Below are 14,017 nucleotides of genomic sequence, written 5' to 3' on the forward strand. Positions count from 1 at the left end.
TAGACTAGAGTGTGTTTATGGACAAAGGGAAAGCCCCTGGTGTACAGAGAGAGGCCAGAGATAAAAGTCTGTGGATTACAAGAGGATGAGCTGAAGGAGAAGAGGTGGGGGAGTGACTTTTGTAGGAATATTCACATCTAAGCCTCCAAATAGGAGGGAAGGAGTAAGCACAAATAAGGACTTGCTGCTTACAAATCAGCTTCTAGGATTATAATTATTTCTTGATTGCATGTCATAAATTTCTCCAGAAATGCCTAATTAGAAACATCTTCCATAGCACTCGTTCTAATCGATGTTGAAAAGCCAGAAGTCTGGGTTTCAGTTTACTTGGCGTGGGCCAAAAAGAGGTTTTTACTTGAAGCTCTTATTTTCAGGTTTTTATTTAGGTCTATTTCAACCTTGAGTTAACAACTAAAAATACTGTATCAGACAAAGGGACATAAAAAGAAAAGGCATTCCATTTCACCATTAACTGAGTCTTCAGGAAACACTACCTCTCAACAGCTGCAATAAACAGCATATAGCCCCAAACTAAAACCCATCACCTGGTATGCTGGACCAGTTAGGGACCATTGACACATTCCCCACAACAATGGGGCTCAAAACTGTACAACTGGGATCACACACAGTAAAAAAATAAATTGCCATCTATTCCTCCTTTCACATGACAGTCCTCTTCCTGAATGGGATACTGGTAGAAAAACCAGAATTCTGGTCTTTGGTCTTTCACAGCTTCAGTTTTATGATCCAGTCTGCTCAATGAAGGTTTGCTTCAACCACAATTATAAATGACAAAGCAGCTTAGGATTTTTAATCGTCTTTAAATTTCTATCTCTAATTACATAATATTTTTCTTCTTCCTTTTCTTCGTGTACTAACCTTATCCTGAGAAGATACCAGAGCTGAGGTTCTGCATAACTAAAGCTTTGGTTTGAATATTATCTAGATGAGGAAGAAATAAAAAGAATTTTTTTCCTAAAATACCTCCCTCCCAATTCTGTGAGGGTTTGATGAATGTTGCATATATTATCCCTCACTGCCCCCACAAAAGTACCTTACAAAGTTCTGCAGATGGCAAGTGATGAATGACACAAATACCATGTGCCTTTGGCTGAAAGAGTTAAGTCCAGTTCTTAAGACAAAATGTATTTTTGTTCTCAATGGATATTTCCATGGCTTTATGGCTACATTGCACTAAGCCCTAGGGCACCCTGCATCAGGATTGCTCTGAAATCATGTGGTCCACGTCCCCCTCTGTGCTCCTCGTATGTCCTGTGTCCCCAAGCCTGCCTGGATCCATCTTCATTTCTTATTAAGCTTCTATTCCAAACTATTATTTTTTCCTTAATCCAAATTCTTTATCTCCCCCCTTCTAGAAAAAAAAACAGTTTGGTACAAGCCAGAGCATTTTAGATAGAAAATATTGCCAAAGGAAATCTCAAAATTGGGCTTCCCCCTAATCTTTGTAGGTCATGTATAGTGAACAAGATTACCAGCTAATGACACAGAAGCTGTTGCCCTCTAATGGAGAAAACATTTTCAAACCCTGAACTGTTCAAATGAACATTCAACTTTTTGCTCTGACTCCATTTACCAATTACCCTCTTAAAAAAAGTTCTCTTGAAATTCAATTCTTAAGTCTATCTTTCCTTACAAACCAGTTTCTCATTTTATTTCTAGCAAAGTTTTTTTCCCTTATATAATTAATATTCAGAAAACACGGACAGATCTAAGACAATAAAAATCCCGTGAGTCAGAAATAATTCCTTTCAATATTTTGTATTCTATAATCTTTTCAGTCTTTTTCTCAGCACTCACATAAACAAACACATATGTCTTTCATATAATCTAATATTTTTTTTCTTAAATAAAAAATTTCTAAATATAACTGCTTTCTGCAGCCAATGAAATAATCCAAAGATTCATAAACACACATACACACACACACATACCCCTACACACATTTATACTACCCACCAAGATAGCCAAAGTTAATATCCTGACTTGTAACTATCCACACGTTTTTCCACTCTCATACAAACTTTCATACACACATAGATTCTTGTTTTCACAAAATGGGATTTTGCTTTACACATTATTGTGAAAGCAACTTTTCTTTTCACACAGTATATCATGGACATTCCTCTAGGTCAATAAATCAAGATCCAATTCATTATTTAAAGAGCTGGATTAATATAACATAGCATGAATGTACCATAATTAGTCAATCATTGTCTTATTGACATTCAATTATTTCCAGATGTTTGCCTTATGTACATGCTCTATCTTCAGTAATGAAGATTCCCATAAATATTATTATTGGCCAAAGGTTTTACACCTTTCTAATTTTTAAGCACTTTAGAAGTTCTGGTCAAATTCCTTGGCAAAGATATCCTAACAATTTCCACCCTCATCAGTAGTTAAGGAATGTGCCTATTCCTGCATCCTTGCCAGCACTGAACATTACGTCTCCTTTTCATTTTTTTCCCCATTCTGGTGGGTTAAAATGAGATGGTATCTGATCTTACTTTCATTTGCATTTCCCTGACTACTAGTGCAGTTTTGCATTTTTATGTGAATATTCCTCTAAAATATATGTTTAAAGGATTTGGGTTTATACTAACATATTTATTTAATCAATCTCCTAGTATCAAACACAAAAGTGGTATCCAGTTTTTTCAAGTTATTAGAGATATTGCAATTAAGATCCAGCTGTGTTATTTTATGTGTCTATTTCCTGAGGCTAAATTCCTAGAACTAGAATTCTCGTGTTAATGAGCACTACTAAGCAAAGAAATCAAGAACATGGGTTCTGGAGTCAGACTGTTGGATGGAATTTATCATTTTATGACTTGAGGCGTGTAGTCTTTCTCTGCCTCAGTTTCTTTCCTGCAAAATGGAGATCATTATAATACATAACACAAGATTGTTGAGAAACTGAACTTATCAGAACAGATCAACCTCTTGGAATAGTCTCTGCAATCTAGCAGGTGCTAAATAAGCATTTGCTACTATTACGCACATCTTTAAGTCTTTCAGTGCATATGTTACAGGACATTAAAAAGTGAAGTTTGGCCTTGGAAACAGTAGACTCCAGAACCCTCGCTCCTACCCACCATGTTACTAACACCCACGAAAACAATTTTTCCAGTTCTAGGCATTCAGTCTGAGAAAATAGACCCACACAGACCGAAAGTACATGGATCAGAATTGCAATGATGTTCTATACCAAAGTTAAATGCCTGAACAAAATATCAAGGATGAAAATAAAGGCAATTCCTTCTCCCTTGGATCACTCGGGCAAAAAGGGCTGAGAGTTTGGAAGGAGAAGTGGATTTTTGACCAGAATGTCTTTAGCTGAACTGTGATGCGAGGCCCCATCAGAGGGGCAGGACTAGGGGTAGGGAAGCATCTTACTCCATCCTCTGGGAGGCCAGAAGATGCAATTAGTAACTAGAAAGAAGGAAAGAGAGGAGTGCAATGAAGTGACCAAAACCATCATCCAAAAGATAGGTAGGTAGCCCATCAACCGGAGGCCCCAGCTGGCAGAAGGGGAGGAGAAGCCTGACCTCTGAATGAAGACTGAAGTTTGATTAATAGTTTGCACTGTATAGTTTTCATTTCTGAATGAGCCAGTGTTTATGACTTTGATTGTAGGCCAATCTATTCCATACAAGTAAGTGGAAAAGTCAGGGGGCCGGCCAAGTTTTCAGACAGTGACATGAAAGCTCCACCACTGAATAAATTTTCAAGGGGTGATAGGAGACACAAATAAAGAACTCATCATGCTTGTTCAATGTAAATGTTGCACACAATATAACACTGCCTTCCAGAAAACGTGTCTCCATTTACATACCAACAAGCAGCGTTCGAGAGTGTTTTCCCCTTCACCAAGAAACTTTGTGATCTAGAATTTGGTTTCCCCAACAGACTTTAATTGTGTGAAAAGAACAAGCTGAGTGGCCGATGCAGATTTATTGCTTGGCAAGTATATTTCTAATGGTAAATACATAAATTGGCATTTTAACTTATCAGCAACCTCTTATGAGATGAGTTAGCGTGAATCAGGCCAGTAACATGAAGTCTCTTTTGGGGTTGACAGGTGGGGTCACACACATCAGCTGAAGCCCAGACCAGGGTCTCGGAGGCCCAGCAGCACCGGAGGGTGGGCGGTGGGGGGAGGGCCCGAGAAGCCAGCTGGCAGCCAGGCTGCTCTCTTTAGCACCATTTAAATGGCAACAAGCAGAACAGCAGGCTTTGAGGAGGGAGGACATGAAATGGCCTCCAGGGACCAAGAAACTGAATGTTCACAGACTAAGAGATCCGGTGTCTAATTGCGAAGCAGCTAATCGTAGAGTATCTAATTGAGAGGGAGCATTGGAACAAGAAGCGGAAATAACCCTGGCTCCGTTCAGCATAGAATGAGACCTGGGTCTCACAATGAACAGTTCCTGCAGACAAAAATAGCAGGTCTAGGGGGCTGTGTAAAGGTGCTGGCAACGGGACGTGTGCACATTACCGTGACAGGAAAACACAACATCGGGAAAACACTTAACCTTCTTGTTTATCCCCAGAAGAGCTCACAACCAAGAGTGAGAGGGAGAGTTGCATTCTTCTTCATTTCGAAACAAGCCACGGCTAATGCCGTGCTCTTCTAGTTTATAGACCAAGTACCTGCTTGTGCTCAAACTGCCACCTATTATAAACCTCACCAAGAAGTGAATCCATCACGTTCCTGCTCCCTTAAGGAGAGTTTTCCCCTGGAGTACATAGCCCATTACTGCATATCTTGTAGAAATCAAATGCAGACTCTGTCTTCCGCCACAGAACAAATCAGTTTGCAGAAAAAATGCACATGTCATGACATTTTTGCTTTTCTTTAGCTTTAAGCCTTTTATTTCATGATGGTTATTGTTTTCTTCTTTTTCTTTGTTTTAAAGCAGCAATTCTTCTGGCATTGCTGCCTTTGGATGTGAGCCAGAGCTAACGAAAGGAAGTCATACTCACCTTGGTCTTTGGTGCAGAGTCAAGGGTGGTACCGAAGCCAGCACTGAACCACAGTGAGAAATAGCTTGAGGGACCTAAAAATTCCTTTTGCTTATCTGGGACACTTTCCTGACCCTTTCCCCCGCTCTCCTCCAGGTTCCTGGCTGCAGAATAATCTCCGCTCTGTCACTAACACTAGACTGGTTGCTCTGTGGGGTCAGGCATTTATTACTCACTACTGTTTCCCCATGCCCAGCACAGGCGGTGGCGCAGGGAGTCGTGACAAACACTGAGGGCAAGAATCTAGATGTGAATGAAACGACGAACTCGGTATATTTAGAGAGGGCTGAAAAAGAATTCAAAGACTGATGCTAATGCTGGACTCTGAAGAAATTAATACTTGTGAAAGGCCTTCTGTGTATAAGTGATGGGCAAGGCATTTGAAATTTCACTTAATTCGCATGCCCCTCAAATCATATCACAGTTACTGTATATCAGGCTTGCCTCTACCAGCACAAGCTGCTGCTAGAAACTGAGTTATTTTCATAAGAAGTTTAGAAAAAAAGTAGTGATGACTTTAAGAAAAAAAGATCCCAGTGCTTTATTGAGTCAACCTTTTTTTTTTTTTTTTTTTTTTGTATGCATGCTAAGTTGGTTCAGTTCACTCCGGCTTTTTGTGATCTTATGGACAGTAACCCACCAGGCTCCTCTGTCCATGGGATTCTCCAGGCAAAAATACTGGAGTGAGTTGCCATGCCGTCCTTCAGGCGGTCTTCCTGACTCAGATATCGAACCCATTTCTCTTCTGTCTCCTGCCTTGGCAAGCAGTTTCTTTACTACTTATGCCACCTGGGAAGCCTAACCTTTTTCTTGCATTATATCTTATGAATATGCACAGCCAGATTGTTTGATTCATCCATTTATCTGTTTATCTATCAATTTTTAAAGGTAAGTTGTGTAGGGAAGGTGGGAAGAGTCAAAAGTCGTTTTATCAGGGAAAACTTTTACACTCAAAGATTATTTTAAACATATATAGGGGCTTGGCTCACTACATCTGTGTCTGGCTTTAGATTTATTTGAAATGATTAGAGATGGTTGTAAGGAGAAAATCAGTACAATACAACTAGGAAACTGACACTGTACAATTTAATCTCTGAGGAGGCATAGGTACCCCAAGTTTGTGCATTGCTTTAGGGATACCACCAGGAATGTCACACAAAACTGACATCATCTGAAGAAAGGGCTTAAATCAAGGTGATCCTATTGTGTTGATATAGCCCTAAAGTCACGCAACCTTAATTATTGCTTTCTCTTAAAGATGGAGTCTGGGAAGAAAGGATTGCGTTAGCTTTCTGACTGGTAAAATTGTGGGTAAAAAAGAGTTTGTGGTGCTTTATGTCAGGGAAGAAATAGTGCCTGATGCATTTGGAGGCCCTGTTGGCCTGATTCAACCCCTTGTCAGGCCAGGTTTTGTCAGATGGACATCTTGAGATCATTTGCACTTTTCCAACCTCTGGAAAGACATATTTACATTCAAGAAAAGTAATTTTTTCTTCTAAAGTGCCTTTTGTTTTGCATCCAGGATCCAACAATATTCAGCAGAGCTGACTATTTACAGTCTCAAAAGGAGAACTCCATGTGTATATGGTTGAGAGATCAAGACTTGCAATTATAGCTGGAACTTCATTCATGATAAACCATTAGCCTTAATTTTTGTGATTCTAAGCTGAAGCACAGCTGGTTTTGCTTATTTCAGCTCAAGAAAGGGAATGCAATGGACATAAGAACTCTTTTGTTTTTGAGAGAGTTACTCAAAACCTGCCTACTATATGAAGTCTATGAGCAATTAGCAAGCAATGCTAACGATATCAAAAATACATAGTTGAGTGAATTTTAGATAATCCCAAAGTAATTGTTGCAACACAATGTCAGGTTTTAAGTTTAGTAGAGCTTAGGGGTCCATATGAGCAGAACTCTTAATCTTGTCCATTCCTATGAAAATGGAGCAATGAAGACTTTCCTCCTTGAAACTGACATCATCCTTCTTAACATTATTGCACAGACACCCAGATATTCACTGAACACTATTCAAAATTTGCCTCAAATCCCGGGGAAGAATCTTGACCATCCCCACAGCTTTTATGTATTTTTTTCCTTTTTTAATCCTAGATTTGATCTCCATTTAAATTTTTATCCCCTCCTCCACCTAGTCTTTAAAACATGGAATCACAGGGACAGAGCTTTTTATGGACTAATCTTCCTGGGTTTCCCCATGATGTCTATCTTTGTATATTTTTGTTGTTTAGTAGCTAAGTCATGTCTTTGTGACCCCATGGACAGCAGCCTGCTAGATTCCTCTGACCATGGGATTTCCCAGGCAAAAATACTGGAGGGGGTTGCCATTTCCTTCTCCAGGAATCAAACTTTCATCTCTTGCATTGTCAAGAGGATTCTTTCCCACTGAGCCACCAGGGAAGCCCTTTGTGTGTTTTACGCACATTCAGTAGCAGAGGAGATGGCCCCACTTTTCCTCAGGGGTTCAGACATTTATTTACACTGTAAAATCCCTTACACTTCATTAAACACAATCCTCTGTTTCCTTTAGTCCAAGAAATAATTATATATCCACTTAGGTATTATTGATGTCACTAGAAAAAAAATGCAGCAAATATTTTGGTTTGGGCATTTTTTGACTGTTACCATTTAGAAGCAACTTTTGTTCCATTGGCAAGAGAATTACAGATTTCTATGCTACAGAAAGCAATGGGTTGGGCATAAATAAACATGTTTAACCATTTTCTCTCTTTTGTGGAGGGAAAAGGGAGTTTTCAGAAACCCATAACCATTTCTTGGTGGACTAAGAGGACTTTATGCATATGGGCTTCCTAGCTTTAAATCTACAGGAAGCTTCTATTTTCTAAATCTTGCCTGACAACCAGTGGTTCACTTGTTCTGTGCCCCACACCGCTTCTCGTGAAATATTTTTCTTCTAAGTGAGCTGTGAAAATAAGACTCAAAAAATAATGACAGAAATACTGCTTTTAAAACTCCTCTAAATAATTTCACAATTTGTATGGAAATACAGAAAACCTTGAATAGCCAAAGCAATCTTGAGAAAGAAGAATGGAACTGGAGGAATCAATCTGCCCGACTTCAGACTATTACTACAAAGCTACAGTCATCAAGACAGTATAGTACTGGCACAAAGACAGAAATATAGATCAATGGAACAAAATAGAAAGCCCAGAGATAAATCCATGTACCTATGGACACCTTATCATTGACAAAAGAGTCAAGAATATATATAATGAAGAAAAGACAATCTGTTTAACAAGTGATGCTGGGAAAACTGGTCAACCACTTGTAAAAGAATGAAACTAGAACACTTTCTAACACCATACACAAAAATTAACTCAAATAGATCAAATATCTAAATATAAGATCAGAAACTATAAAACTCCTAGAAGAAAACATAGGTAAAACACTCTCTGACATAAATCACTGCAGGATCCTCTATGACCAACTCCCAGAGTTATGGAAATAAAAGCAAAAATAAACAAATGGGACCTAATGAAACTTAAAAGCTTTTGTACAATGAAGGAAACTATAAGCGAGGTGAAAAGACAGCCTTCAGAATGGGAGAAAATAATAGCAAATGAAGCAACGGACAACGAATTAATCTCAAAAATATACAAGCAGCTCCTGCAGCTCAATTCTAGAAAAATAAACGACCCAATCAAACAATGGGCCAAAGAACTAAACAGACATTTCTCCAAAGACATACAGATGGCTAACAAACACATGAAAAGATGCTCAACATCACTCATTATCAGAGAAATGCAAATCAAAACCACAATGAGGTACCATCTCACGCCGGTCAGAATGACTGCTATCAAAATGTCTACAGACAGTAAATGCTGAAGAGGGTGTGGAAAAAAAGGAACCCTCTTATACTGTTGGTGGGAATGCAAACTAGTACAGCCACTTTGGAGAACAGTGTGGAGATTCCTTAAAAAACTGGAAATAGAACTGCCATACAACCCAGCAATCCTACTGCTGGGCAAACACACTGAGGAAACCAGAATTGAAAGAGACACGTGTACCCCAATATTCAGTGCAGCACTGTTTATAATAGCCAGGACATGGAAGCAACCTAGATGCCCATCAGCAGAAGAATGGATAAGAAAGTTGTGGTACATATACACAATGGAATATTACTCAGCTATTAAAAAGAATGCATTTGAATCAGTTCTAATGAGGTAAATGAAACTGGAGCCTATTATACAGAGTGAAGTAAGTCAGAAAGAAAAATACCAATACAGGATACTAATGCATATATATGGAATTTAGAAAGATGGTAAGGATAACCCTATATCCAAGACAGCAAAAGAAACACAGATGTAAAGAACAGTCTTTTGGGCTTTGTGGGAGAAGGTGAGGGAGGGATGATTTGAGAGGGTAGCGTTGAAACATGTATATTATCATATGTGAAGTGGATCACCAGTCCAGGTTTGATGCATGAGACAGGGTGCTCAGGGCTGGTGCACTGGGATGACCCTGGGGGATGGGATGGGGAGGGAGGTGGGAGGGCGGTTCTGGATGGGGAAATTATTTGTGCACGTGGCTGATTCATGTCAATGTATGGCAAAAACCACTACAATATTGTAAAGTAATTAGCCTCCAATTAAAATAAATAATTTTTTAAATAAAAAAAATAAAATAAAACCTCTCTAGAAGGCTTCATGGTAACAAAACATGAGAAAAAAAGATGTCTAGTTGGTGTTGCAAAGGTGTAAAAGAAATAGGAGGTGGTTTCTTATTACTGGATGCAGCCCAAAAGACTCATCAAAGATCAAAATTTACTTATAGAATCTCCTTTGTTAAAATAATATCAATATACTAATTAAAATGATATTAAGATAGTACTGAATTTCAGCAGAAATTATGAGACATGACATTAATTTCAGTGACTTAGTATTAGATACAAATAAAGACATACTAAAAACTGTTAAGAGGGAAATCAAAGAATATTTTTTTCTTATGAAATTTGAATCAAGAGTGGCAGGGAGATATTCCAGATGTGCAAACCCTTGGAAAATAGATTCCTCATGCAGTATTTCTGAAATAATTATTAAGGATGTGTTTTAGCAAAACACAAAAGCAAATCCAGTTAAGTAGGAAACCTGAGATCTAACAAACAGGGAAACCAGCCCAGCAGTGTGCTACAAAGAAAGCCCACAGTGACACATGCGGAGCAAACCCATGAAGGAGCCACCCTGCACCATACGGCTGACAACAAGGTCAAGGGGCCATGGACCAGTGACATGACAATAGAACTCATTCTATTTCCTTCTAACAATCAGAATAAGAAATGACAAACAGAACTTTTAAGAAAAACAAAGGAAAAACAAAGTATCTACATGAAATTTGTGGTCCAGATGCAATTAAACCTGCTGTGGTGTGATTTTGAGCACATTAGAGAGGAGAATCCACGTAACCCTGATGATCACAGAATTCCCCTCTCAAGACTTGAGGTTCAGTCGGTGAGAATTCCCAACTGACCATACACTGCTCAGTTTTGTGATAAATACCCTTTATGTAATTATGCCACAATATTTTTATTTGCAGTTGCAGGACAAAATGTAAATTACTATCATAAAAATAAAGGTTTAACTAGTGAAAACTGAGAAATTTATAGGAAGGAGAGGTATAGGAACACATAGGGAGATAATTTCTTCGTCTCAACTAATGAGAGTCAGAGATATGAAGGAGAGATTGAAGTGTACTATTTAATTATAAAGGCAACAAGTATAGAAGAACCTCTCACACTAATAAACATTCCCACTTGACATGAAATCTGTCATTTACTTCAGGTTCATAATGTCCTGGGGGAAAAAGCATTCTATCCCCTTTTTAGAACATAATTCTCTCTCTAGGTCAGGACTCTACAGATTCCAAGGAGCTTCTCCTGTTTATACTGACAGCTCAAACTTAGAGAGCATTGTTGACCTCCTACTTCTTATAACAAGCACAAGTACTGAGACATAAAACAGAGAGTACACAAACAATAATCACATTCTCTCACTATCAAAATCCTGCTATTTGGCTGGTAAATTCACCCCCTCCCCAAGCACACAGTGGTCCAACACTAAGCCATCCTTCAAAGGCCGTTTTAACCAGTTTCTTGTAGTCACAATTACAGAAGATGGTCTGACATATCAGGAACATCATGGATTTATGTGACAAACGGAGTTCACACCTTGTCTCTGTCTTAATTCTCTGAAAGTTCAGGCAAGTTACTTAATCTATCCCCACTTTAGTTTCTCCATCTGTGAAATAGAGACATTGGTACCCATTCAACAAGTCTGTATTGATGATCAACTGAAATAGCATACAAGTCATTTAGTAAAGTGCTTGGCACATAGTAGGTGTCTGGAACACTTCCTTCCCTTCACAGATGAAATCTTGTTGTGTTGAATATTGTGTTCCTAACATATATATTTGTTCTTCTTTTTCCCTTCATTTAAACATCTGTGGTCATTAGTAGAGCTTTTAAGAAATGTTCTTTCACATCTCAATTTCTATAGCTCTATAATCAGAATACTAAGTAACCCACGTACATCGGAGCAGTGCTGGGTAAGCCTCGCCTGGCCTAGACCGGAAGCTGGATTGCTGCTGCCACCTGCTGGCTGTAGCTTGTGAGCTCCGGTGCAAAAGGAGAAGGGCCGCCCTGCCCCCAACGCCCTCTAGAAGAGCTTGGTGAAGGCAAAAAGCTTCTCTCCGTTTTCCAAACAAAGCGTCTCAAGAGGGAGATACTTGCTAGGTTGCTTCATCTTTTGGATTAGAAATTAAGGTCAAGGGGCTTCCCTGGTGGCTCAGTGGTAAAGCATTTGCTTGCCAATCCCTGGTCTGGGAAGAACCCGCAGCTAAGCCCCTGAGTCACAACTGCTGAGCCTGTGCTCCAGGGCCCGGGAGTCACAGCTCCGGAGCTGACGCACCATACTCGCCTGTGCTCCCCAATGAGAGACGTCACCGCAATGAAAAGCCCATGCACTGCAACTAGAGAAAAACCCTCCCAGCAAGAAGGACGAAGCACAACGAAAACAAAAAATAATAAAGCAAAAAGAAATTAAGATCAAGACTGACCATGGGCAAATAAGTAAAGTTGGCAAAGACAGGACTGGAAAAGGTCAGTTTTCATTGCAAACCCAAAGAAAGGAAATGCCAAAGATACTCAAACTACTAAACAATTGCACTCAACTCACATGCTAGTAAAATAATGCTCAAAATTCTCCAAGCCAGGCTTCAGCAATACGTGAGCCGTGAACTTCCAGATGTTCAAGCTGGGTTTAGAAAAGGCAGAGGAACCAGAAATCAAATTGCCAACATATGCTGGATCATCAAAAAAGCAAGAGAATTCCAGAAAAACATCTATTTCTGCTTTATTGACTATGCCAAAGCCTTTGACTGTATGGATCACAATAAACTAGAAAATTCTGAAAGAGATGGGAATACCAGACCACCTGACCTGCTTCTTGAGAAACCTTCAATTGCCAGGAGAAATATCAATAACCTCAGAAATGAAGATGACACCACCCTTATGGCAGAAAGTGAAGAAGAACTAAAAAGCCTCTTGATGAAAGTGAAAAAGGAGAGTGAAAAGTCTGCTTAAAGCTCAACATTCAGAAAATTAAGATCATGGCATCTGGTCCCATCACTTCATGGGAAATAGATGGGGAAAAAGTGGCTGACTGTTTTTCTGGGCTCCAAAATCACTGCAGATGGTGATTGCAGCCATGAAATTTAAAGACGCTTGCTCACCTGACCTGCCTCTTGAGAAACCTGTACGCAGGTCAGGAAGCAACAGTTAGAACTGGACATGAAACAACAGACTGGTTTCCAATAGGAAAAGGAGTACGTCAAGGCTGTATATTGTCACCCTGCTTATTTAACTTATATGCAGAGTACATCATGAGAAATGCGGGGCTGGAGGAAGCACAAGCTGGAATCAAGATTGCCGGGAGAAATATCAGTAACCTCAGATATGCAGATGACACCACCCTTATGGCAGAATGTGAAGAGGAACTAAAAAGCCTCTTGATGAAAGTGAAAGAGGAGAGTGAAAATGTTGGCTTAAAGCTTAACATTCAGAAAACTAAGATCATGGCATCTGGTCCCATCACCTCATGGGAAATAGATGGGGAGACATGGAAACAGTGTCAGACTTTATTTTTGGGGGCTCCAAAATCACTGCAGATGGTGACTGCAGCCATGAAATTAAAAGACGCATACTCCTTGGAAGGAAAGTTATGACCAACCTAGATAGCAACCTAGATAGTTTGAGTAAACTCCGGGAGTTGGTGATGGACAGGGAGGTCTGGTGTGCTGCGATTCATGGGGTCGCAAAGAGTTGGACATGACTGAGCGACTGAACTGAACTGAACTGAACTCCTTGGAGGGAAAACTATGACCAACCTAGACAGCATATTTAAAAGCAGAGACATCACTTTGTCCACAAACGTCTGTCTAGTCAAGGCTATAATTTTTCCAGTGGTCATGTATGGATGGGAGAGTTGGACTATAAATAAGCTGAGCACTGAAGAATTGATGCTTTTGAACTGTGGTGTTGGAGAAGACTCTTGAGAGTCCCTTGGACAGCAAGGAGATCCAACCAGTCCATCCTAAAGGAGATCAGTCCTGGGTGTTCATTGGTAGGACTGATATTGAAGCTGAAAGTCCAATACTTTGGCCACCTGATGCGAAGAGCTGACTTATTTGAAAAGACCCTGATGCTGGAAAACATTGAGGGCAGGAGAAGAAGGGGATGACAGGAGATGAGACGGTTGGATGGCATCACTGGACATGGGGTTGGGTAAACTCCGGGAGTTGGTGATGGACAGGGAGGCCTGGCGTGCTGCGGTTCATGGGGTTGCAAAGAGTCGGACACGACTGAGCAACTGAACTGAAGTGAAAATCTCAGATTATTTCCTATTCCTTTTCCTTATACCTTCTTTAGTTTCCATGTCCTCAT

This window comes from Dama dama, chromosome 8, assembly GCF_033118175.1.
Source record: "Dama dama isolate Ldn47 chromosome 8, ASM3311817v1, whole genome shotgun sequence".
NCBI lineage: Eukaryota > Metazoa > Chordata > Mammalia > Artiodactyla > Cervidae > Dama > Dama dama.